Source organism: Moschus berezovskii, chromosome 3 (assembly GCF_049115385.1).
Source record: "Moschus berezovskii isolate FMDL1 chromosome 3, NW_MosBer_1.0, whole genome shotgun sequence".
Taxonomy (NCBI): Eukaryota; Metazoa; Chordata; class Mammalia; order Artiodactyla; family Moschidae; genus Moschus; species Moschus berezovskii.
In genome coordinates, this window is record NC_142462.1 from 115,665,367 (window position 1) to 115,691,931 (window position 26,565).

Sequence of the window (26,565 nt, forward strand, 5' to 3'; positions counted from 1 at the left end):
TCTGAGAACTCAGTGACGGCCAGTCACTGTTTTAAATGCTTCGTGTGTATTGCCTCAATTAATCTTCACAACATGCTCTCCTGCATCATGTTTGACTGAGCCACTCTGTTCCCTGAATGTTCTTCTCGACCAATTCATCCTTCCAAACTCATCTCAAACATCACTTCCTTTTCTAACCTCCCTAATTAGACAAACATCCTCCTATTGTAAGCTTTCAGAGCTTTGGTGTCCTCATCTTCATAGTTTGTAAAACAGGTGTGATTTAATGTTTCGTAAAAATAGAGACTTAAGATTAAGCCAAGCAGCTAGTCTGTTGTGGATGAGAGAAGTGAACAAAAATATCAGTCTTCTGATGGGTAAAGGGATATACATAACGGTATCAACAGGACGTGGGGCCCAGAAATGCAGCAACATTGTCATCACAGTCTTGATGACTTCATCCATTGCCCATCCCACTTCCCTGGACCTGGGAGGCACTTTCCTGGCCCTGACTGTGGCATGGCTGTCAGGCTGCTCTGCTATGTGGCCCTTTACCTGTTGGGTGCAGGTAAGTCACAGACGAAGAATTCCCTAAAATCAAAAAGTAATATTTTCCTCTGTGCTAGGTTTGCTTCCGGCTTCAGGATTAAGGCCCATCTTGGACTCTGTGACCAATTTTTGTCTTTTTCTCTCAGGCTTCATGGATGCTGACGTTTACCAGACCCCAAGACACCGTGTGATAGGGACGGGAAAGAAGATTACTCTAGAATGTTCTCAAACAATGGGCCATGACAATATGTACTGGTATCAGCAAGACCCAGGAATGGAACTGCAGCTGATCCATTATTCATACGGTGTTAATACCACGGAGAAAGGAGAGCGCTCTTCCAGGTCGACTGTCTCCAGAATCAGCAAAGAGCATTTTCCCCTGACGCTAGAGACCGCCAGCTCCTCACAGACATTGAGCTACTTCTGCGCCAGTGGTGACTGCACAGCACGACACAGGCCCCCACAGACTGCACAAAAAGGTAGTCACAAAAGCGAAGAAGTCCCACCTGCTTAAACCTCACCTCAAACTAGAGAAGCTACCACAAATCTCCCAGACACCTCAGCCCTGAGGGGCCAGAAAGCAATCCCTGGGTCAGAGTTTCCCAAGTTGGGGAAGGGCCCAGTCAGTCAGGACTGACGTCCCCTCTGCCTCTGACTACACTTCCCAGTGAGACTTGAATAAATTGTGTCCCTCAAGATAAGTGGGATATTAACTTCATAGTTGCCTAACAGACACCTGCAGGGGAGCCTTTGCTAGCTAAGAAATAGGAAGCACTTTCCTTTGGCTTCTTCCACAGACTGTCTCTCTCTGGTCAACGGTTCCTTCCTCACATTAGACTCGTTTCTTCACACACAGCGACTCAAAGTCCTTTCCTTCCCCCACTTCAGTCTCCCCTCACAGCTTCAGGTCTCTTTCTACGATTTTGAGCTTGAAATAATAGAAGGATCTGAACTGATTATTTTCACTACTCTGTGTTGCTCAGTCACATCCAGCGCTTTGCGGCCCCATGGACTGTGGCCCGACAAGCTCCTCTGTCCGTGGGATTTTCCAGGCAAGAATACTGGAGTGAGTTGCCATTTCCTCCTCCAGGGGATCTTCCCAACCCAGGGACTGAACCCACGTCTCCGGCATCTCTTGCATCGACAGGAGGATTCTTTACCACTGAGCCACCTGGGAAGCCTACCTCTACCTCTAATTTAATGGAATTTTAACAAAATCTACATGAGGCATAAGGAACAGAAATGGTGCCTGCAAAGAAAACCCTCCAAACTCTTCTCTTTATTCAGCCCTGGATTTCTTCGGCGACCACCCTGACCACTGGGAAGCCATTTCACAGGTCAATGCTTCTTCTTACTTGGATGCAACAAATCCCAGGGATGTTGATTTTTATCTGCATGGGACCAGACCTGGAACCTTGAATAGATCTGTTGCTACTCAGGCAGTGGGCAAAAATGCAGTTGTCCGTGACAGACAAGTGAAATCATCACATTCTATCAAGTCTAAGAGGTTTTTCACTCCGTTTTGAAGCAGTGGGAGAAAAGGGTGTGGTCTCGGGCCAGGAAGCAGATGAAACATGTTGGTTTCAGAGACTAAATTCTTCCCAGGGGCAAATAGCATTCCTCATCTGACGCTACCATGCGCAACAGGCTCCTCTGCTGTGTTGTTCTTTTGCTTCTCAGAGTAGGTGAGTCCTGATCACAGGTGAGGAACCATGGTCACTGGCTTCCCAGGCTCCGGTGACAAAATGTCTTCTCAGGACCGTAGCATTGGGCTCCCCTCCCTAGCCTGTCCTTATGTCATCCCTGCTTTATCTCCCACAGGCCTTAAGGATGCTGAAGTCACACAGTTCCCAAGGCACAGGATCTTGGAGATCAAAAAGGAATTCATTCTACAGTGTTCTCAGAAAATGAATCATTATGCAATGTACTGGTATCGCCAAGATCCGGGATTTGGACTTCGGCTGATCTATTACTCAACTGGCCAAGACACCTTTAATAAAGGAGATGTCCCTGAGGGGTATCACGTCTCTCGAGATGAGTTGGAACATTTCCCCCTGACCCTGAAGTCCGCCAGCCGCAACCAGACATCTGTGTACTTCTGTGCCAGCGCTGAATCCACAGCATGGCACGGCTGCTTCCTCTCTGCACAAAAAGAGATGCAGACTTAGGTCCTCAAGATTCCTGACCCCAACTAGAAGTTTTTCAAAAGCCTGCACCTAAGCCCTGCTCTGACCTTACTATTCTTTACTCCCCTCTTCCTATTCTTGTCCCTCTAACTCCATCCCTATTGTAATCAGAACCTTTGCTTCTGCTTGATATTCCACTTGAGATGGCTGGATGGCATCACCGACTCTGTGGACATGAGTTTGAGTGAACTCTGGGAGTTGGTGATGGACAGGGAGGCCTGGCGTGCTGTGATTCATGGGGTCACAGAGAGTCGGACACGACTGAGTGACTGAACTGAACTGAACTGAACTGAACAGGCTCTTAAACCAATGTGAATATTTTCTAAAACAGACTTCAATTTTCAGATTCAGACGTAAGGAAATTTTGTTGAAATTGAATTCTGTTCAATTAAGGAAAAAGAGCCCTAAGATCTTCAAAGATTCTTCAGTGAATCTCTCAACCAGTTATCATGTTGTATACGAAAATAGGTAGGGGATTGAGATGACCTCAGACATGGAAAGGCTTCCCAGGTGGCTCAGTGGGTAAAGAAACTGACTGCAATGCAGGAGACACAGGCAGATATGAGTTCGATCCCTGGGTCAGGAAGATCCCCTGGAGGAGGGCAAAGCAACCCACTCTAGTATTCTTGCCTGGGAAATCCCATGGACAGAAGAGCCTGGTGGGCTACACCCCGTGGGGTCACAAAGAGTCAGACACGGCTGATATGACTGAGCATGCATGCATACCCAGACATGGAATGGCCTGAGTATAAGTAAGAGTATCCAGAGGGTAGTGAAAAGTTTTCAGACAATGCGTGGATTTAGGACCACCAAAAGAGAGGAAAAACTTACTTTGTGTGTGAGGGGAAGGAGTAGGAAGTGAAAAAGAAAATGAAATATGTTTGTTTTCAGGGATTATTAAGGAGCAGAACTTTAAGTTTACTGTGTAGTTCCCCCAAAGAAGTGTGTTTGATGATAAGCAACTGTCCATGCCCTAGTCCTTGGAACCTGTGAATATGTTCAGTTCAGTTCAGTTGCTCAGTCATGTCTGACTCTTCGACCCTATGCACCGCAGCACACCAGGCCTTCCTGTCCATCCCCAACTCATGAGGTTCACCCAAACTCATGTCCATTGAGTCGGTGATGCCATCATCCTCTCATCCTCTGTCGTCCCCTTCTCCTCCTGCCCTTAATCTTTCCCAGCATCAGGGTCTTTTCAAATGAGTCAGCTCTTCACATCAGGTGGTGAAAATATTGGAGTTTCAGCTTCAACATCAGTCTTTCCAATGAACACCCAGGACTGATTTCTTTTAGGATGGATTGTTTAGATCCCTTACAATCTAAAAGAGAATTAGATTTGTAGATGGATTGTTTAGATCCCTTACAATCTAAAAGAGAATTAGATTTGTAGATGCAGCTAAATTTGCTAATCAGTTGACCTCGAGATAGGGTGTCGCCTGAATCATCCTGTGGACCCAATTAGATACATAGGCCCTTAAGAGCCCCTGGCGTCCGTGTACTTTGAGGAGGGTTCCATCTGCTGTTACTGGCTTTGAAGATGGAGGAAGGGGTCCAAGGGACGTGGGTGGTCTCTAGGAACTGAAAAAGACAAAGAAACAGATTCTCCCCTAGAGCTCCGGGAAAGGCACAAATCCCTGAATAGTTTGATTTCAACCTAATGAGACCCATGTCAAGCTTCTAACCTATGGTAAGTAGTTAATTTGTGTTCTTTTAAGCCACTGAGTTCAGATAATTTTGTAACAGTGAAGAGCCAAACCTGACTCCAGGTTGGGTCTTCTTCTTTGACTGAAACCTTTGCTTTTTGTTGTTCTTATTATAATCATACATAATGGCCTGACTCTGGGAACCCTGCCCTTCTGCCTGAATGCTAAACAAGTGGCTTCGTTCAGCTCACTGAACAAAGAGACAATCTGATTCTGCCCACAGGTTTCCCAGTGGCGCTAGTGGTAAAGAACCTGCCTGCCTATGCAGGAGGCATAAAGAGACGCAGGTTCAATCCCTGGTCGGGAAGATCCCCTGGAATAGGAAACAGCAACCCACTCCAGTATTCTTGCCTGGAGAAGCTCATGGACAGAGGAGCCTGGAGGGCTACAGACCATAGGGTTGCAAAGAGTCAACACTACTGAAGTGACTTAGCCTGCAGCACCTGTGAATGGCTATAAGGAAAGCAGAAATTAAGACACTCCTCCCCACCTCCATGCTGGCCAAGCCAGGCAAAATGAATGGCCTTTTTACTTTGCTTCCTCCCCTTCTCTGTTCTGTAAAAGAAACTGGCATGCAAACCCTGATAATATGATTTTGGGGGTGCATTAGTCTGCCATCTTCTTGGTCTGCTGGCTTTCCAAATAAAGTCTCTATTCCTTACCTCAACACCTCGTCTCCTGATTTATTCACAGATCCTGTGGTGAGCAGCGTGGGCTTGGATTTGGTAAACATTTGTTATAGCAGGAATAGAAAAACTAATACAGAGCCCTACTGCCAAGCAGCTGCAAGAAGAGGGCTGATGAAGAAAGCTACTCTGCAGTCGGCCTAAGAGGCAAAGGGCTAGGGATGGGAGCTTGAATCAGATGATGCACTTTTAAAGGAGGATGCCACCAATTTCTGCTCTTGACAAACTCCATTTCTGCTAATGCCTCATCTCCGCAGGTTTAGGATTAGAAAGTTCCAGCAGCGAGCCCCACAGTCATTGCTAGCTTCAGGGAGGTACTGTTCTCCTGGGAAGAATTCCTTCCTTTGACCTGACAGTCTCTGCTAGGTAGTGCAGAGCCACCAGGGTGCTGCTGTCAAGGAAGGCAAGGAGGTGTGACACATGAAGTCACCCTCCAAACAGCAGAAGATTGGAATCTGCCCTTGTTATTGAGCCTATCAGAAGTCCATTCACTTTTCTGCTTCATTCCACTGTAAAGTGACCACGCAAACACACTCATATACAGAGGGGGAAAGAGAGAGAGGGAGACGGAAATTGGGAAAAAGAAAAGAAAGGCTCAAAGTCCCCTTTGTGAAATGAAAAATATCTCCCGCCATATCAATAAACAAGAAATGTCAGAGCCATCAGCAATTTCTGGACTCAATAAGTGAATCAGTTCAGTTTAGTCACTCAGTCATGTCCTACTCTTTGCGACCCCATGGACCACAGCATGCCAGGCTTCCCTGTCTGTCACCAACTACCAGAGCTTGCTCAGACTCATGTCCATTGAGTCCGTGATGCCATCCAACCATCTCATCCTCTGTCATCCCCTTCTCCTCCTGCCTTCAATCTTTCCCAGCATCAGGGTCTTTTCAAATGAGTCAGTTCTTCGAATCAGGTAGCCCAAGTACTGGAGCTTCAGCTTCAGCATCAGTCCTTCCAATGAATATTCAGCACTGATCTCCTTTAGGATGGACTGGTTGGATCTCCTTGCTGTCCAAGGGTGTTGGCTGTGTTGGAGAAGACTCTTGAGAGTCCCTTGGACTGCAAGGAGATCCAACCAGTCTATCCTAAAGGAGATCAGTCCTGTGTGTACATTGGAAGGACTGATGTTGAAGCTGAAAATCCAATACTTTGGCCACCCGATGCAAAGAACTGACTCATTTGAAAAGACCCTGATGCTGGGAAACATTGAAGGCAGGAAGAGAAGGGGATGACAGAGGATGAGATGGTTTGATGGCATCACCGACTCGATGGACATGAGTTTGAGCAAGCTCCAGGAGTTGGTGACAGACAGGGAAGCCTGGCGTGCTGCAGTCCATGGGGTTTCAAAGAGTTGGACATGACTGAACTGAACTGACGGTAGCTCTGTTTTCAGCTTTTAAGGAACCTCCACAATGTTCTCTATAGTGGCTGAACCAATTTACATTCCCACCAACAGAGTATAAGGGTTCCCTTTTCTCCACACCCTCTCCAGCATTTACTGTTTATAGAGATTTTGATAATGGTCATTCTGACTGATGAGGTGATACTTCATTGTAGTTTCAATTTGCATTTCTCTAATAATTAGTAATGTTGAACATCTTTTCACGCACTTGTTGGCATTCTAAATGTCTATTTAGGTCTTCTACCCATTTTTTGACTAAGTTGCTTGCTTTTTTAGATACCGAGTTGTATATGCTATTTGTATACTTTGGAAACTAACCCCTTTCAATGGCATTGTTTGCAAACATTTTATACCCGTCCATAAGTTGCCTTTTTGTTTTGTTTGCACGTTCCTTGCTTTTTCTAATAGTTTTACCACATCACGCCACACATTTTTAGTGCTGGTGATTGTATTTGTTTTCTGTTGCTTCTACAGCAAGTTACCACACACTCAATGGCTTAAAACAACCCAGAATTTATTATCTTACAGTTTTGGAGGTCAGAAGTCCAACTCGGGTCTCACTCAGAATCAGTCTATTGGCTAAACTCCGTTCCTTTCTAAAGACTCTCCTTTCCTATGGCTCCCTTCCTCCAGCTTCAAAGGCAGCTTCAAAGACCCTTCTTCCAGATGCACGTCTTCCTCTAAACTCAGCTGGGAAAGGTGACCTGCTCCTAAGGACCCAGGTGATTCAGTTGCTCCCACCTGGGTAATCCAGTGTACTGTCCATAGCTCAGGACCAGCTGATTAGCAACCTTAATTTCTTCTACAACCTTAATTCCCTTTTGAATATAAACCTTCACCAATTATGGGGATTCAAACTTGAACATCTTTAAGGAGCAATTACTTTGTCTCAGTTCAGTTCAGTCGCTCAGTCGTGTCCGACTCTCCGCGACCCCATGAATCACAGCGCGCCAGGCCTCCCTGTCTATCACCAACTCCCGGAGTTCACTCAAACTCATGTCCTTTGTCTACTGCAGTGTTATTCCACTGCTGCTGCTGCTGCTAAGTCGCTTCAGTCATGTCCGACTCTGTGCAACCCCATAGACAGCAGCCCACCAGGCTCCTCTGTCCACAGGATTCTCCAGGCAAGAATACTGGAGTGGGTTCCAGTTCCTTCTCCAGTTATTCCATTGCTGCTGCTGCTGCTGAGTCGCTTCAGTCGTGTCCGACTCTCTGCGACCCCATAGACGGCAGCCCACCAGGCTCCCCCGTCCCTGGGATTCTCCAGGCAAGAACACTGGAGAGGGTTGCCATTGCTTTCTCCAATCCACTAGAGGGCACTAATATGTTCTTTAATAGAAACTTCCGTCTAGTCAAGGGCATGGTTTTTCCAGTAGTCACGTATGGATGTGAGAGTTGAACTATAAAGAAGGCTGAGCGCCAAAGAATTGATGCTTTTGAACTGTGATGTTAGAGAAGACTCTTGACAGTCCCTTGGACTGCAAGGAGATCCAACCAGTCCATCCTAAAGGAAATCAATCCTGAATATTCATTGGAAGGACTGATGTTGAAGCTGAAACTCCAATACTTTGGCCATCTGATACAAAGAATTGACTCATTTGAAAAGACCCTGATGCTGGGAAAGATTGAAGGTGGGAGGAGGAGGGGATGACAGAGGATGAGATGGTTGGATGGCATCACCGACTCAATGGACATGCATTTGAGTAACCTCTGGGAGTTGGTGATGGACAGGGAAGCCTGGTGTGCTGCAGTCCATGGGGTCACAAAGGGTCAGACACAACTGAGCAACTGAACTGAAGGGGACGTATGTATATATATGGCTGATTCACTTTGCTGCAGAGCAGAAACTAACACAACATTTTAAAGCAACTATACTCCAATAAAAATTTATTTAAAAAAGAAAGCTCTATACAAATATCTCTCACTAGGTTTTTGAAAGTTAATCGTATAGTATAGGAAAATATATAAGATAGAGTGACTTCCTCAGAATCGAAAATAGCTAAAGCAGAAGTAAAATAGGATTTGAAAGGTGGTGAAAATTCTGTAGTCTGTTTCTATACTCAAGATCATCCAGAGGTTAAAAAAAAATGCTGTGTATTTAAAGGGACAAACGTGTTCTACTTGCAGGGATGTTAAAGAGATATTTCCTCAATTGGGTAGAGGCAGGCATGATTATTATTGTCAAGAGATTGTCAGCCAGGAGGAGGATGAGAGATGCAGCAGAGTTTACTAAGCAGAGCCTCAGAGGGGAGGCTGAGAGCAATTACTGAAAAGGCTCAGGGAAAGACAGAAAGAGATGGACAGTGCTGAGTAAAAGGTGTTGCGTTAAAGTGCAAAAGATGGAGGGGCTGTTTCGGAGCTCCGGGACATCTCGAGGACTCTGTTTTCTCCTCACTCCCTTTGTTAGGGACACAGGAGCCTGGCCCATACTGGGAAACTGGAGTTCGCAAACCTCTTGAGTGTGCTGGCCTTGGGAAGGCACAATCAGAGGGAAGTTCTGAGAAGGAAGGGTGAGGAGGTATAGGAACTGGTTCCTAGTACAAGGATATGGGGGACTCAGGTCAACAGCATCACTTCAGTGTCCTGCTTGATGATGAGAAAGAAGAAACCAGAGCAGCTTCACAGTCAATAGGACAGGGATGGGGGAAGAAGCATGCGTCTGAGAGTGCTTGGCTCTCATGGCTTGGTAAGAATATAGAAGCAGCTGCCTCCTATATATTGGGTTAATCTAATGTAGGACGTGCTTGGGATAAACTGTAAATCTTTGAGCTGTAATTGTCCACTTCTATGAGTGAACCCGGGAGTTGGTGATGGACAGGGAGGCCTGGCGTGCTGTGATTCATGGGGTCGTGGAGAGTCGGACACAACTGAGCGACTGAACTGAACTGAACTGATGGTGTTGAAAGTACCATGGAATTTGGAAAATCCAATGGATAAAGGTATAAATACATAGTCAGTTTATCTTTGTGAATGTAGATAAACTGTGAAAGATTTGGAAAGATGCAGTTTGGAATGATTTTACTGAGTTTACTGGAAAGGTTTTACTGGAAAGGTTTACTGAGTAATACAAAATTATTTACTTGAGGCAGGTTCATGAGAATTAAAACTACTTATATTTTCCCCCTTCGAGAACACTTGTGCCCATAGCTAGGGTATGGAGGACTGCCTAGGACTGAAGTAGAGCAAATTTTGCTCCCCGCCATCTTTTCCAAAAAGAAATAGCACAGGGCTAGTTGTCCAGTGGTTAAGAATTCACCTTGCAATGCAAGGGACACCGGTTCAATCCCTTGTCTGGGAAGATCCCATATGGCGCGGGGCAATTAAGCCTGTGGACCACAGCTACTGAAGCCTGTGTGCCCCTGGAGCCCGTGCTCCACAGCAAGAGAAGCCACCACAGTGAGAAGCCTGAGCACTGCAACAAAGACTCAGTGAAGCCAAAAATAATTAATAAGGAATGGCACAGAAATAGAAAAAGAAAGCAGACTCCTCCTCATAGCAGAGTTAATGTCATGATAGCAGCTGCATCTCCCTTACTCGTACGGAAGAGGGACTGTTGGCCCTGAACTCACTCCACCATGAAGGGGACTGAGAGCAAGAAAGCCATCTCTGAAGTTTGAGATGAGGATCCATTTCTTGCCTGGAGATGACAGTGATTCAGCAAAGCTCTAGCTGTGGCTGAAGCAATTAGGAGGATGGGGCAGTGTCTTTCCTTCTCCTCTTCCTGCCCAAGAATACTTCGGTTCCAGCAAAGCTCAAGAAAATCTCAAAGGTGTTCAATGCAGGGAAATATTCTCAGCAATCCCAGGAAAGTCACCTCAATGCAGGAAGGACATTGTGTCCTGGAAAAGGAGCGATATGTGAGTGGCTGGAGGAGCTAAGAAGATGCTATGACACCCCGGTTATACGCAGAGCTCCCCATGACTGCGATCCAGAGCAGAAAACACAGCCTGGCTACAAGGCAATATCCAGTGACAGAACCCTCCCATGTGGAGCCCCATCTGGAGGCCACAAAACAGGAAAGCCACACTGCACAAGCAGCAAAGCAACTGAACTGGCTGGTAAAAGTAAGAGGTTATTGAAGAAGGCAGACCTCTTTTCTGCCTTTCACAGCTCCTGTAAGAGGAGAGGAAAGAGGAGAAGGAAGGAAGATCCACCTAACACCAGCCTGGAGAAAAGAAGTTATTTACACTGTTGCTGCTGTTCAGTCACTCGGTCACGTCTGACTCTTTGTGACCACAAGGACTGCAGCACGCCAGGCTTCCCTGTCCTTCACCATCTCCCGGAGTTTGCCCAAACTCATGTCCATTGAGTCAGTGATGCCCACTTACACTGGCTACTACTAAATTTAATCTGCTAACGAGAGAAGAGCCGACTCTAGGATCTTGAACTGAATACAGATTGATAAAATAACCCATGAAGTGGATTTGGCTAACTTTTTACACAGGAGATACTTTCAAAAGGTCGTGGCTAAAAAATACATCGATGGATAGTCAAAGATAGGCATAATCTTGGATTTTTTCCTACAGAGTAGAAATGAGAACTTCTGAGATAGAAAACTGTTGCTTTGATGATAGTGGAAGTTTCATGTTCTCACATTTCTAGGTGATGATCAAATATGTTACACCAATTTTCATGATAAAGATATAAAAATACAGACATATTTTTCCACTTTGACAAGAGTGCACTAGTAAGATGTCAAACAGATAGAAACCAGCAGTCTCAGAGAAGGGCAAGGAAAATGCCAGTGACTGCAAGCCTTGCCAGCCCACATTGGCCAGGACCGATCACCTGTGTTACCCTTCAGCCCTGTAAGGAAATGGGAGTGGCTACTGTCCTGAAAATGAAGGTCAAGTAACTGCACAGAGAAACCAACTAGGGCCCCCAGGGCAGGCAGAGCCTGAGTGACGTTGCCATGGGCCCCCGGCTCCTGGGCTGTGTCCTGTTTTGTCTCCTGGGAGCAGGTGAGTCCCAGAACCCGTGGGACTAGAAACCTTGACCATAGCGTGCCAGTTTTAGCTCAAGACCTTCTCTGAAGATTGCAGCACCAGCTGCCTCCTCAGCTTTCTCTTGCTCTACCTCCTTCCTCCACAGGCCCTCTGGAAGCTGATGTGACCCAGAGCCCAAGATACCACATCGCAGAGACCAGAAAGAGGGTGACATTGACTTGTTCTCAGAATATGAACCACGATGCGATGTACTGGTATCGACAAGACCCGGGGCTGGGTCCAAAGCTGATCTACTTTTCAAGGAACGTTAGGTTTGTTGAAAAGGGAAATATCCCTGATGGATACACTGCCTCTCGAGAAGAGAAACCAAACTTCCCCCTGTTCTTGGAGTTGGCCAGCACCAACCAGACCTCCTTGTACCTCTGTGCCAGCAGTGAATCCACAGCGTGACACAGCCAGCTGCTCTCTGCACAAAAAGGGCAGCCACAAGAGGAGGCCTCCCTTGGGAGGCCCCACCCAGCCAAGAGGACAGACTTCCCCACCATCAAAGACCCCAGGAGTCCTCGCCTGCCTCCCCAGCTTTGGGGAGTCTGAGCCAGGCAGCCCCTTGGCATCGCGTCCCCGTCTTACTTCCGGTACCCACGAGCTTTTCAAAGTGCAGGCAGGACACGCTCCCTGTGTGAAGTCTAGCACCAAGGGTAAAGAATTTCTCTCCTAGAAAAGGAATTTTATGCATACTGCAATCCTTCGTCCTCACTGAGCTTCACTGTAGCCCAAACTGAAGATTTCATTTTCAGCCCAGTCACTCAACCAAATTTCAATCCCACCTTCCAGGACCTATTCCTGGAGGTTTTGACGCTTGGGGAGAATAGCACATCTGAATTGTTGACTAAATCTAATATCTCTCCCATTTCCCTCATCTCTGCAAGTGGTTTGCCATCCAGCCAAACGCACAAGCCAGAGATGTAGGAATCGTCCTCACCGTCAGACACTCTCCCTCCATACTTAATCCAGCACCGTCGCCTGCACGCTTCTCAGTATTAAATTCCTTGCAAATTTTGCTAATTTTTCTGATCTCATTGATAACACTGTGATCTGATATGGGGTCTCACACCACCTTCCAATGTGCTTTCTGCCCCCACCCACAAACCACTCTGGAGCCTAAAACCCATCAGTGTCTCATTTACTTAAAGTCACAAGTTTATGGTCGTTCACAAGCTTCTCAACACCCTCCAGGATGCAGTCTTTGCACCTGTCTTCCTTCCTAATTGGGCTTCCCAGGTGGCACTTGTGGTGAAGAAACCCCCTGCCAATGCAGGAGACATAAGAGATGCGGGTTTGATCCTGGTAACCCCACTCCAGTATTTTTGCCCGAGGAATCCCATGGAGAGAGGAGGCTGGTGGGCTACTGTCCATAGGATCTCAAAGAGTTCGACATGACTGAAGTGACTTAGCACACACGCATGCACTTTCCTAACTGGAGAAGGAAATGGCAACCCACTCCAGTATTCTTGCCTGGGATACCCTATGGACAGAGGAGCCTGGTGGGCTTCTGTTCACGGGGTTGCAAGAGTTAGACATGACTGAGGGACTAAACCACCACCTTCCTAAGAGGAACATCCTCTTTCAGTGACCACATCTGCTTTCCATTCAAGGAAACAGTTCACCTCCCTCAGGTCCCCACATATGTCCTACGCTGACTCACTCTTGGATCTTCACCAGTAATGTTCACTCTCCCAGAGTCCTCTTCCTCTCCCTCTTCCGTTCCCTCTCTGCCTGGACACCTAGCTGATGATTTCTCTGCATACCAATTCAGAAGTCTTTTCCTCCAGGAAGATTTCCTCAAATCCTTAATGGGATTATTTCCTCTACTATGTGCTCTAGTGAAGTGAAGTCTCTCAGTCGTGTTCGACTCTTTGAGACCCCATGGACTGTACACTACTAGGCTCCTCCTTCCATGGGATTTTCCAGGCAAGGGTACTGGAGTGGGTTGCCATTTTTCTCCAGAGGATCTTCCCAACCCAGGGATTGAACCCAGGTCTCCTGCATTGCAGGCAGTCACTTTACTGTCTGAGCCTCTAGGGAAGTGCTCTAAAGATAGCTTAAACTGTTGTTCTCAGGGTAATTAACACACTCCATTGTTTGCTATTTGAAATTTATATGAATAAAGGCAAAGTCAATGAGAGCAGGGACTGTGCCTGTGCTGGCTACTCTTTTCCCTGTACTTACCAGAGTGCCTGAAAAGAGTCCTGTTATATGCATAAAATACTTTGGCCACCTCATGCGACGAGATGACTCACTGGAAAAGACTCTGATGCTGGGAGCGATTGGGGGTAGGAGGAGACGAGGATGACAGAAAATGAGATGGCTGGATGGCATCATCGACTCGATGGACATGAGTTTGTGTGAACTCCGAGAGTTGGTGATGGACAGGGAGGCCTGGCATGCTGTGGTTCATGGGGTCGCTAAGAGTCGGACATGACTGAGCGACTGAACTGAACTGAACTGATATGCATAAAGGAATTGGTCTTCTCTTCAATCATCTTCCCAATACCTCCCTGACTTGTCCAGGATCTAAGTCCCCAACAAAGTCCTCTCCCACACCTACCTTGGGGAAATGCCAGGGGTTTCCACCTGGGTGTGTAAACAAGATAAATCATGTCCTCTGGTAGTTTTATTCTTCCTGGATTGCAGTCCCCATTTACTCTGTGCTATATGTCACCCTGACAAGGATGTTGCCTCTCTTGGGTACCGCTGTATCCATTGGATTCTTTTCTGTTGAGTCCTAAAATACCTGTCAGCCACTGCAGATGCTTCAGCTTTGCAGCTCAATACAGCAGACCCTATTATTGTTCTCAGTGGGTTCTATCATCACACCCAGGTAGAGTTTCCTGCCGAGTGGCACCTCTATTGATGAAATACAAGAGAAAGTCTTTGGCTCAACCTTTTCTTTGTCAGTGCTGAAGGGGCAAGACTACAGATCTGTGTCTTGATCTCCAACATCTTACTGAGATTTTAGCACACAGTTTCATTCAATTTCATACATTCCAACCATTAAAATAATAATTTTAACTTGAAGCAAGGGAAGGCAGAGGACCTCATCCAAGACACAAATTCAGGCAGTAAAACCCAGCTGAGCTTAGAATCTGCTCATCTTTTCAAGAATTATGGCTGTAATACTGGGTAAGTTTATCCTGCCAGGCTCCATGCCTACCCTTACTTCAAGGTGAGCTCTCTCCTGGGAATATCACACGCTGTCATACACAGAGACTTCCAGGGGACCGTTCTCTCCTTTTGGCAAGACTTACCCACGTATTTCTGAACTACAAAAATTGTTACTCTTTAGGTCCAAGCTGGATTATACCTTTTATTATGGCTGTGCTGTGTTCAGTCATGTCTGTAGTACACTAGGCAGGAATACTGGAGTGGCTTGCCATGTCCTTCTCCAGGGGATCTTCCTCACCCAGGGATTGAAGCCCCATGTCTCCTGCATTGGCAGGCTAATTCTTTACCACTGGTGCCACCTGGGAAGCCCCACTTTTATTATATTCTCAATATAAATAGAATTATACTAATTAAATCAAACGCATCAGTGGAGACTGATACCCAAAGACCGCTTCCTGTGAAATAGAGTCTATATCCAATAACTTATTCTTAGTTCCTGGAAGTCATCACAAGTGAACCCCATCTCATGAGAGACTCTGAGACAATGATGTTGATAGACCTCTTTGCACTTATATAGAATCCACAAACCCAGTGTCCTCCATTGTATCAGAGCCTGGAGCTGCTACTCCTGCTGCTAACTCGCTTAAGTCACGTCCGACTCCGTGCTACCCCATAGACGGCAGCCCACCAGGCTCCTCTGTCCCTGGGATTCTCCAGGCAAGAATACTGGAGTGGGTTGCCATTTCCTTCTTCAATGCACCCATGCATGCTAAGTCACCTCAGTTGTGTCCGACTCTGTGAGACCCTATGGACAGCAGCCCACCAGGCTCCTCCATCCACAGGCTTCTCCAGGCAAGAATACTGGAGTAGGCTGAGCCTGGAGCTGGCATACCATTATTCTTGACTTAGACCTGCCCTAGGGCACCAGTTTTCTCGTTGTTCCCATGACCAGGAGAGTTCTAATTTAAACTGTTCCGTAAAGGAATGCAGTCTTGGTCTTTCTTATGGAATCTTTCTCTGGTGCCTAACTTCTATCTCAAATAATTGCTCACATGCTAAAGAAATATCTACGAAATTGGGTGGATTTTTAGAGCTAAAACATGCTATGGTCTGGATGTTTATGTTTCCCCCTCTAACCTGAATTTATGTTGAAATTCTAGTTGCAAGTGATGGTATTGGGGTGGGGCCTTTGAGAGATGATTATTGTGTGCTTCGGTTCAGTTCAGTTCAGTTCAGTCACTCAGTCACGTCCGACTCTCCGCGACCCCATGAATCACAGCACGCCAGGCCTCCCTGTCCATCACCAACTCCCAGAGTTCACTCAAACTCATGTCCATCGAGTCGGTGATGCCATCCAGCCATCTCATTCTCTGTCATCCCCTTCTCCTCCCATCCACAACCTTTCCCAGCATCAGAGTCTTTTCCAGTGAGTCAACTTGTCGCATGAGGTGGCCAAAGTATTGCAGTTTCAGCTTTAGCATCAGTCCTTCCAATGAACACCCAGGATTGATCTCCTTTGGAATGGACTGGTTGGATCTCCTTGCAGTCCAAGGGACTCTCAAGAGTCTTCTCCAGCACCACAGTTCAAAAGCATCAATTTTTCAGCAATCAGCTTTCTTCACAGTCCAACTCTCACATCCATACATGACCACAGGAAAAACCATAGCCTTGACTAGACGGACCTTTGTTGGCAAAGTAATGTCTCTGCTTTTTAATATACTATCTAGGTTGGTCATAATTTTCCTTCCAAGGAGTAAGTGTCTTTTAATTTCCTGGCTGCAATCAGCATCTGCAGTGATTTTGGAACCCAAAAAAATAAACTCTGACACTGTTTCCCCATCTATTTCCCATGAAGTGATGGGACCAGATGCCATGATCTTTGTTTTCTGAATGTTGAGCTTCAAGCCAACCTTTTCACTCTCCTCTTCCACTTTCATCAAGAGGCTTTTGAGTTCCTCTTCACTTTCTGCCATAAGGGTGGTGTCATCTGCATATCTGAGGTTATTGATATTTCTCCCAGCAATCTTGATTCCAGCTCGTGCTTCTTCCAGCCCAGCGTTCCTCATGATGTACTCTGCATATAAGTTAAATAAGCATATTGCTGAAGCCTGGCTTGGAGAATTTTGAGCATGACTTTACTAGCGTGTGAGATGAGTGCAACTGTGCGGTAGTTTGAGCATTGTTTGGCATTGCCTTTCTTTGGGATTGGAATGAAGACTGACCTCTTCCAGTCCTGTGGCCACTGCTGAGTTTTCCAAATCTGCTGGCATATTGAGTGCAGCACTTTCACAGCATCATCTTTCAAGATTTGAAATAGCTCAACTGGAATTCTATCACCTCCACTAGCTTTGTTCGTAGTGATGCTTTCTAAGGCCCATTTGACTTCACATACCAAGATGTCTGGCTCTAGGTCAGTGATCACATTATCGTGATTATCTTGGTCGTGAAGATCTTTTTTGTACATTTCTTCTGTGTATTCTTGCCACCTCTTCTTAATATCTTCTGCTTCTGTTAGGTCCATACCATTTCTGTCCTTTATCGAGCCCATCTTTGCATGAAATGTTCCCTTGGAATCTCTAATTTTCTTGAAGAGATCTCGTTTTTCCTATTCTGTCGTTTTCCTCTATTTCTTTGCATTGATCACTGAGGAAGGCTTTCTTATCTCTCCTTGCTATTCTTTGGAACTCTGCATTCAGATGCTTATATCTTTCCTTTTCTCCTTTGCTTTTCGCTTCTCTTCTTTTCACAGCTATTTGTAAGGCCTCCTCAGACAGCCATTTTGCTTGTTTGCATTTCTTTTCCATGGGGATGGTCTTGGTCCCTGTCTCCTGTACAATGTCATGAACCTCCGTCCAGAGTTCATCAGGCACTCTATCTATCAGATCTAGTCCCTTAAATCTATTTCTCACTTCCACTGTATAATCATAAGGGATTTGATTGAGGTCATATCTGAATGGTCTAGTGGTTTTCCCTACTTTCTTCAATTGAAGTCTGAATTTGGCAATAAGCAGTTCATGATCTGAGCCACAGTCAGCTCCTGGTCTTGTTTTCGCTAACTGTATACAGCTTCTCCATCTTTGGTTGCAAAGAATATAATCAATCTGATTTCAGTGTTGACCATCTGGTGATGTCCATGTGTAGAGTCTTCTCTTGTGTTGTTGGAAGAGGGTGTTTGCTATGACCAGTGCATTCTCTTGGCAAAACTCTATTAACCTTTGCCGTGCTTCATTCCGTGCTCCAAGGCCAAATTTCCCTGCTACTCCAGGTGTTTCTGTGTGCTTAGTCACTCAGTACTGTCTGACTCTTTGCGACCCCATGGACTGCAGCCCGCCAGGCTCCTCTGTGCATGGAGATTCTCCAGGCAAGAATACTGGAGTGGGTTGCCATGCCCTCCTCCAGGGGATCTTCCAAACCCAGGGATTAAGCCCAGGTTTCCTGCATTGCAGGTGGATTCTTTAATGACTGAGCCATCAGGGAAGCATAGGGAGATGATGAGGTCAAAAGAATAGAGCCCTCATGGATGGAATTAATGCCAAAAGAAACCCCAATGAGCTCCCTAGCCCACCACGCTCCACCAGGTGAGGTTATAAGAAGTCTACAATCAGAAAAGAGCACCCACCAATAATGCAAGCACCCTGATCTCTGACTTCCAACCTCCAGAACTGTGGGAAGTAATTTCTGTTGTTTATAAGCTACCCAGTCTGAAGTCCTGTTAAAGCAGCCGGACTAAGGCAGAATACTGCTCATGATTTGTTTTAATCTTACTCTTTGCTTCACTCACCATCAGTGTCCTTGGTAGACCACTATTTCTGTATTCTTCCATTAAATCGATTTTTTCCAATATTCCATTTTCTCTCTTCTCATTACTTTATGCACTTTCTCAGAACATCATTCAATTTCATCACTTTAATAAAACTCTCTGTTCTAACAACTATCAGATTCAGAATTCTAGTCAGTTACTTAATTTGAGCTTCAGCCCAACTTACACGACTTTTTACATGGCAATGTCACTTGAAATCTCCATTGGTACTTCAAACTCAATTTGCCATGTTCTACAAACTTAATCTTTCTGCCAGTCTTGATGAAAACCAATTCATTCAGTCTTGAGTAATCAAGGAGTTTTGAAGGGCAGTCAGAGAGCAGTTTTGTAGCAATCCTTAAAAACTGGTTCCTGCATATAATTGAATTTTGATGTGCTTCATATTCGAGAAAAACACAAAATGTAATTAAAAGTAAATATACCCTAATTGCAAGCAAAAATAAAGAGGAATATACACATACATAGAATGACACACAATTACTAATACATGGACACACACACATATATGAAATGTGAGATTTTCCCTGGCCATCCAGAATCCAAGTCTCTCTGCTTTCAGATGGAGAAGCCACAACTTCCCAGTTTCTTACTTTGGGACTGACGACACGTTCCTCAAGTATGAGAGGTAGACATGAGATATGTTCTTAGAAACAAATGTATGAAAAGTGAAAAGAAATGTATAAGAATAGAAGATGAAAGTATGAAGCAGAAAGCATATTGCAGACCTGAGTTAAGCTAGGAGAGGGCTTCCTTGGTGGCTTGGGGTAAAGAATCATCCTGCTAATGCAGAAGATGCAGGTTTGATCCCTGGGCCAGGAAGATCACCTAGAGAAGGATATGGCAACCCACTCCAGTATTCTTGCCTGGAAAATCCCATGGACAGGGGAGCCTGGGCAGACAACAGTTCATACAGTCACAAAAAGCTGGACATGACTTAGTGACTCAATGACAGTGATGAAGCTAGGAGAACAAAGTCATCTCAATGTTTGGACTAAATAAAGGACAGTTACAAAGACCACACAATGATTGTGCAGCAAAATAGACAGCAGAATGGTGATGTAGATCTGAAGAAAGAATGAAAGAGAAAAGAGCTGTGGAATAACAGTCATTTCCCTTCTTCTGCATCATAGTCCTCAATAAAATTGACCTTAGGGGCTCAGGGCGAGGAGAATTTTGGCATGCCCCTCACCAAACGGAATCACTGAAGATGGGAACCTTTGTAACTGGAGCTTCAGTGGGATGAATATAAACGTGCAGAGTTAGGTAAATTGATAAAAGTAATTTTGAGGAGAGGTTTAGAGAGACACTAAGAATGATGAAGAATCCTAAGGATCCAGACTATGGTAATAGTGAGAAAATTCAATTATGTACTACTGAATAATTGTGATGCTGAAATAATAATGTGTGTAGAGATTTAAGACGCGGGAGACGCCGGCCCCGGCGGCACAGACCAGGCAAAGAGGCACGGCTGAGAGGAGCTACCCCACGTCCAACAGGGGGTGGCTGCGCGGGCACAGGAGGGCCAGAGGAGCTACTCCACGTTCAAGGTCAGGAGGGGCGGCCTTGAGGAGATACCCCTCGTCCAAGGTAAGGTGCAGCAGCTGCGCTTTCTTGGAGCAGCTGTGAAGAGATATCCCACGCCCAAGGTAAGAGAAACCCAAATAAGATGGTAGGTATTGCGAGGGGGCATCAGAGGGCAGACACACTGAAATCATAATCACAGGAAACTAGTCGATCTGATCACATGGACCACGCCGAATGTGTTCCACTGGAGAAGGGAATGGCAAACCACTTCAGTATACTTGTCTTGAGAACCCCATGAACAGTATCAAAGGAAAAAATGATAGGATACTGAATGAGGAATTCCCCAGGGCGGTAGGTGCCCAGTATGCTAATGGAGCTCAGTGGAGAAATAACTCTAGAAGGCATGAAGGGATGGAGCAAAAGCAAAACCAATACCCAGTTGTGGATGTGACTGGTGATAGAAACAAGGTCCGGTGCTGTAAAGAGCAATACTGCATAGGAACCTGGAATGTTAGGTCCATGAATCAAGGCAAATTGGAAGTGGTCAAACAGGAGATGGCAAGAGTGAACATAGACAGTCTAGGAATCAGTGAATTAAAATGGACTGGAATGGGTGAATTTAACTCAGATGACCATTATATCTACTACTGTGGGCAGGAATCCCTTAGAAGAAATGGAGTAGCCATCATGGTCAACAAAAGAGTCCGAAATGCAGTACTTGGATGCAATCTTAAAAACAACAGAATGATTTCTGTTCGTTTCCAAGGCAAACCATTCAATATCACAGTAATCCAGGACTATGCCCCAACCAGTAACGCTGAAGAAGCCGAACTTGAACGGTTCTATGCAGACCTACAAGACCTTTTAGAACTACACCCAAAAAAGATGTCCTTTTCATTATAGGGGACTGGAATGCAAAAGTAGGAAGTCAAGAAATGCCTGGAGAAACAGGCAAATTTGGCCTTGGAGCATGGAATGAAGCAGGGCAAAAGCTAATAGAGTTTTGCCAAGAGAACGCACTGGTCATAGCAAACACCCTCTTCCAACAACACAAGAGAAGACTCTACACATGGACATCACCAGATGGTCAACACCAAAATCAGATTGATTATATTCTTTGCAGCCAAAGATGGAGAAGCTGTATACAGTTAGCAAAAACAAGACCAGGAGCTGACTGTGGCTCAGATCATGAACTCCTTATTGCCAAATTCAGACTTCAATTGAAGAAAGTAGGGAAAACCACTAGACCATTCAGATATGACCTCAATCAAATCCCTTATGATTATACAGTGGAAGTGAGAAATAGATTTAAGGGACTAGATCTGATAGATAGAGTGCCTGATGAACTCTGGACGGAGGTTCGTGACATTGTACAGGAGACAGGGACCAAGACCATCCCCATGGAAAAGAAATGCAAACAAGCAAAATGGCTGTCTGAGGAGGCCTTACAAATAGCTGTGAAAAGAAGAGAGGCGAAAAGCAAAGGAGAAAAGGAAAGATATAAGCATCTGAATGCAGAGTTCCAAAGAATAGCAAGGAGAGATAAGAAAGCCTTCCTCAGTGATCAATGTAAAGAAATAGAGGAAAACAACAGAATAGGAAAAACGAGATCTCTTCAAGAAAATTAGAGATTCCAAGGGAACATTTCATGCAAAGATGGGCTCAATAAAGGACAGAAATGGTATGGACCTAACAGAAGCAGAAGATATTAAGAAGAGGTGGCAAGAATACATAGAAGAACTGTACAAAAAAGATCTTCACGACCAGGATAGTCACGATAATGTGATCACTCACCTAGAGCCAGACATCTTGGAAAGTGAAGTTAAGTGGGCCTTAGAAAGCATCACTACGAACAAAGCTAGTGGAGGTGATGGAATTCCAGTTGAACTATTTCAAATCTTGAAAGATGATGCTGTGAAAGTGCTGCACTCAATATGCCAGCAAATTTGGAAAACTCAGCAGTGGCCACAGGACTGGAAAAGGTCAGTCTTCATTCCAATCCCAAAGAAAGGCAATGCCAAACAATGCTCAAACTACCACACAATTGCCCTCATCTCACACGCTAGTAAAGTCATGCTCAAAATTCTCCAAGCCAGGCTTTAGCAACATGTGAACCGTGAACTCCCAGATGTTCAAGCAGGTTTTAGAAAAGGCAGAGGCACCAGAGATCAAATTGCCAACATCCGCTGGATCATGGAGAAAGCAAGAGAGTTCCAGAAAAATATCTATTTCTGCTTCATTGACTATGCCAAAGCCTTTGACTGTGTGGATCACAATAAACTGTGGAACATTCTGAAAGAGATGGGAATACCAGACCACCTGACCTGCCTCTTGAGAAACCTGTATGCAGGTCAGGAAGCAACAGTCAGAACTGTACATGGAACAACAGACTGATTCCAAATAGGAAAAGGAGTACGTCAAGGCTGTATATTGTCACCTTGCTTATTTAACTTCTATGCAGAGTACATCATGAGGAACGCTGGGCTGGAAGAAGCACAAGCTGGAATCAAGATTGCCAGGAGAAATATCAATAACCTCAGATACGCAGATGACACTAACCTTATGGCAGAAAGTGAAGAGGAACTCAAAAGCCTCTTGATGAAAGTGAAAGAGGAGAGTGAAAAGGTTGGCTTGAAGCTCAACATTCAGAAAACGAAGATCATGGCATCTGGTCCCATCACTTCATGGGAAATAGATGGGGAAACAGTGGAAACAGTGTCAGACTTTATTTTTTTGGCTCCAAAATCACTGCAGATGCTGATTGCAGCCACGAAATTAAAAGACTCTTACTCCTTGGAAGGAAAGTCATGACCAACCTAGATAGTATATTAAAAAGCAGAGACATTACTTTGCCAACAAAGGTCTGTCTAGTCAAGGCTATGGTTTTTCCCGTGGTCATGTATGGATGTGAGAGTTGGACTGTGAAGAAAGCTGATCGCCGAAGAATTGATGCTTTTGAACTGTGGTGTTGGAGAAGACTCTCAAGAGTCCCTTGGACTGCAAGGAGATCCAACCAGTCCATTCTAAAGATCAGTCCTGGGTGTTCGTTGGAAGGATTGATGCTAAAGCTGAAACTCCAATACTTTGGCCACCTCATGCGACGAGTTGACTCACTGGAAAAGACTCTGATGCTAGGAAAGGTTGGGGGCGGGAGAAGAAGGGGACGACAGAGAATGAGATGGCTGGATGGCATCACCGACTCTGTGGACATGAGTTTGAGTGAACTCCGGGAGTTGGTGATGGACAGGGAGGCCTGGAGTGCTGTGATTCATGGGGTCGCGGAGAGTCGGACACGACTGAGCGACTGAACTGAACTGAACTGAGAGATTTAAGAAATTTAAGAAGAGACAAAAGATAAGAATACACCACTATAAACCTGTGGAGACAGAGGGCACTACCTGCTTTTCATTCTGAGTTGACCAGTTGTAGATTAAAATCATATTTGATGCTATGCAGAAAATGAGTATGCCTTCTGGTCTTTAGAAGAGGGTTCTGAGCATGGGCAACTGGCAAACAACATATCATAGACTGACTCCTTGGTAGCCAAGTCTCATTTCACAAACTCCAGAGTTAAAACAGAGATCTTGCCAATGATCTCACCTTCCATGAACACTGGGGCTTCTCTGCTGTGTAGCTGTTTGTCTCCTTGCATTCGGTGGTTCACGGGCACAGGTAGAATGCTCTTGAGCTTGGTTTGCCAGACTCCCACACTAAGCCTGTCTTTGGTGGTACGTTGGCTCTCTACTGAGCTCCCTCTCAAGGTACCATCTTTCTTTATCTACCATGTCCAAGGGTGCTGATGCCATTAAAGTCCCACTTTTTATCAGGTTTCATGGTCAGGAAAGAACACGACTCTGTGGTGTAACCAAAATATGCACTGTGACCCATATGTAATGATCCAGACAAGAGCCAGGAATAGGGCTGTGTGTGTGTGTAAGTCACTCAGTCACGTCCAGCTCTTTGCAACCCCATGGACTGTAGCCCGCCAGGCTCTTCCGTCCATAGGGTTCTCCAAGCAAGAATACTGGAGTAGGTTGTCATTTCCTTCTCCAGGAGATCTTCCTGACCCGGGGATCGAACCTATGTCTCTTGTCTCTTAGGTCTCCTGTATTGGCAGGTGGGTTCTTTACCACTCGCACCACCTGGGAATAGGGCTACAACTAACATATTGCTCAGTTGGTGCCAGGAGTACCAACAATGGGAGTCTCTGAGCGATTCCTGCCTTTTGAAATAAGGCTGAGCGTTTCTCACAAACCGCAGATGTCCAGCCCCTCGCAGACGCCTCTGCCAGTGGTTACCCCCACCACCCTGCACAGCCACTTCCTCTCTGCCCAGAAAGGAGGTCGCAGGAGAGAGGTGACTCCGCCTTCCCGGGTCCTGCCCTTATGGGGGAAGCTACCACCCACAGAAGCCTCTCTCAACCCTCTACCCGGGATATTTGGTGTTCCAGGGCCCCAGTCAGTAGGAGTCCCTCCTCGGCTCACACAAAGGACAATGTCTGTGGGTGAGCTCTCACTGTGCTCTTTTCCTTTCTTCTCTTCTGCTGTTGCAATAGGCCACCTCCACCCAGACCCTTTAACAAGAGCCACTGACATCACTCCATCTTCCCTGACACCACCTGCTACAGGGCGCACCTTTCTACCTGACATGCTCGGTCTTCAAGGACTCTCCCCGAGGCCCCTCAGGCCTGTCCAGCCCTTTGCATTTCCCTGTCTCCCCCCACCCTCTCCCCACAACAGCATGGAGTGTCCAGCTCTACTCCATCACAAACAAGCTGCCTTTGCAACTGTAGGTCCTGGCCCCTGGATTTCACTTCCTCAGGGCTCATCACTTTATTCAGAGTTATTTTATATTTGCTTTTCACCACCTGTCTACCAAGATAACCTTGAACTGCCCCTGACCTTTCCTCTGCCAGGTCCCCCCGCAAACTCCTGGTCTGGTCTGGATCTCATGATGGCGTCCAGGTTCCTCCAGCCTCTGGCCTTCTACCGAACACAACACGCGTTTTACACATCTTAGTTTTGCAATAGTCCTGGTCAGGTAAGTTTTTGTTTGATATAAATCTCCCTGTTTTACGTGATGTACAGATGATGAATTGAAAGGAAACTCTGTGAGGCACGGAGCATGCCTGTGGTCCATGGCTGTGTTCCCAGTATCTGGCATATGCTGCTGCTGCTGCTAAGTCGCTTCAGTCGTGTCCGACTCTATGCGACCCCATAGACGGCAGCCCACCAGGCTCCCCCGTCCCTGGGATTCTCCAGCCAAGAACACTGGAGTGGGTTGCCATTTCCTTCTCCAGTGCATGAAAGTGAAAAGTGAAAGCGAAGTCACTCAGTCGTGTCCGACTAGTAGAGACCCCATGGACTGCAGCCTACCAGGCTCCTCCACCCATGGGATTCTCCAGGCAAGCGTACTGGAGTAGGGTGCCATTGCCTTCCCCATCTGGCATATAGCAAGGGTTCAATAAATATAAGTGCAAGGATTCTAAGATGCCTTCCAGAATTCTAGTCAGAATATATGCTTCTTATCTCTCTTTCCAGCTTTGTTGGTTAGTCAGTCAGTCAAGTCCAACTCTTGCCACCCCATGGGCTGCAGCCCACCAGGCTCCTCTGTCCATGGGATTTCCCAGGCAAGAGTACTGGACCAGGTTTCCATTTCCTTCACCAGGGCTCTTTCCAGCGAAGAGCCCCTTTTATAAGCAGCTTAGGTAACAAAACTGATGAGAAAGATTTCTAAGGGATGTTTTTCACATGATGATGTTATTATTGAGCAGAGACACTGCCGGTTTCCGCTCTAGACTCACCTATTTCTGTAAAACCCTCACCATCGCAGGTTCAGTCACAGCATTTTCTGGTCATGGACTCCACAATCGTCTCCAGCCCCAGAGAAGAGCCATGCTGACTTGGGGTAGGAGGGGAATTCACCTGGGGAGAGGACTTGCCATGAGCTGCTGGGGTCACTGGGTTCAGAGCAGGCATGTGCACCCCCTGCCCCCAAACTGCTGCTGTGGGGACAGGAAGGAGCCTGGGACAGAGGGACTCTGTGCAAGGAATCTTTTCCTGAGTAGCTCTTGGTTTGGAATTTCTCTCCTTCACAACAAATTACAAAAAGGCCCAGAACCCTTTTCCTTCTGCCATAGTTTGGCTAGTCTATTTGTCTGCCAGAGAAATAATATGTTAGCAGGCTCCTCCCCACACCCCTAAATAACAATGTTTTCTCTTTAACTGTCATGTAATAATCACTAATGATCAACATATTCTTGATTTGGTCTTTAGATTTAATAATAAATCAGCAATTGCAAAATAAGACTATATTAATGCCTTTCATTAATATTAATATATATGAATATGTATTCATGAATATGCATAATGAATACATATCCATGTTTTTATTAATATTAATGTATATAATATTAAAGCATTTAAAATCTTATTCAGATTCAATAAAATATCTCAAGTATGAACCAAAATTTGTATTTGTCAAACAGAAATCTTATAATTCACAGTAAATATTGTTTCACTGTTTAAAATTTTAAACATAAGTAATCTAAAATTGCTCATAGAGTATGACCAAAGTGAACAAGTTCCATTTCTTCATCTTGA

General features: G+C 45.6%; 2 long non-coding RNA genes across 4 annotated transcripts in view; one reads left to right on the top strand and one right to left on the bottom strand.

The window, feature by feature from the left end:
• Nucleotides 1-26,565, bottom strand: part of LOC148778415 (uncharacterized) — a 54,184-nt gene that overhangs the window by 19,913 nt on the left and 7,706 nt on the right. The window lies entirely within an intron of this gene.
• Nucleotides 167-2,817, top strand: LOC148778416 (uncharacterized). Its single transcript, XR_016036529.1, has 3 exons — nucleotides 167-547; nucleotides 675-2,213; nucleotides 2,350-2,817. It is a non-coding gene; the product is annotated as an uncharacterized LOC148778416 (long non-coding RNA).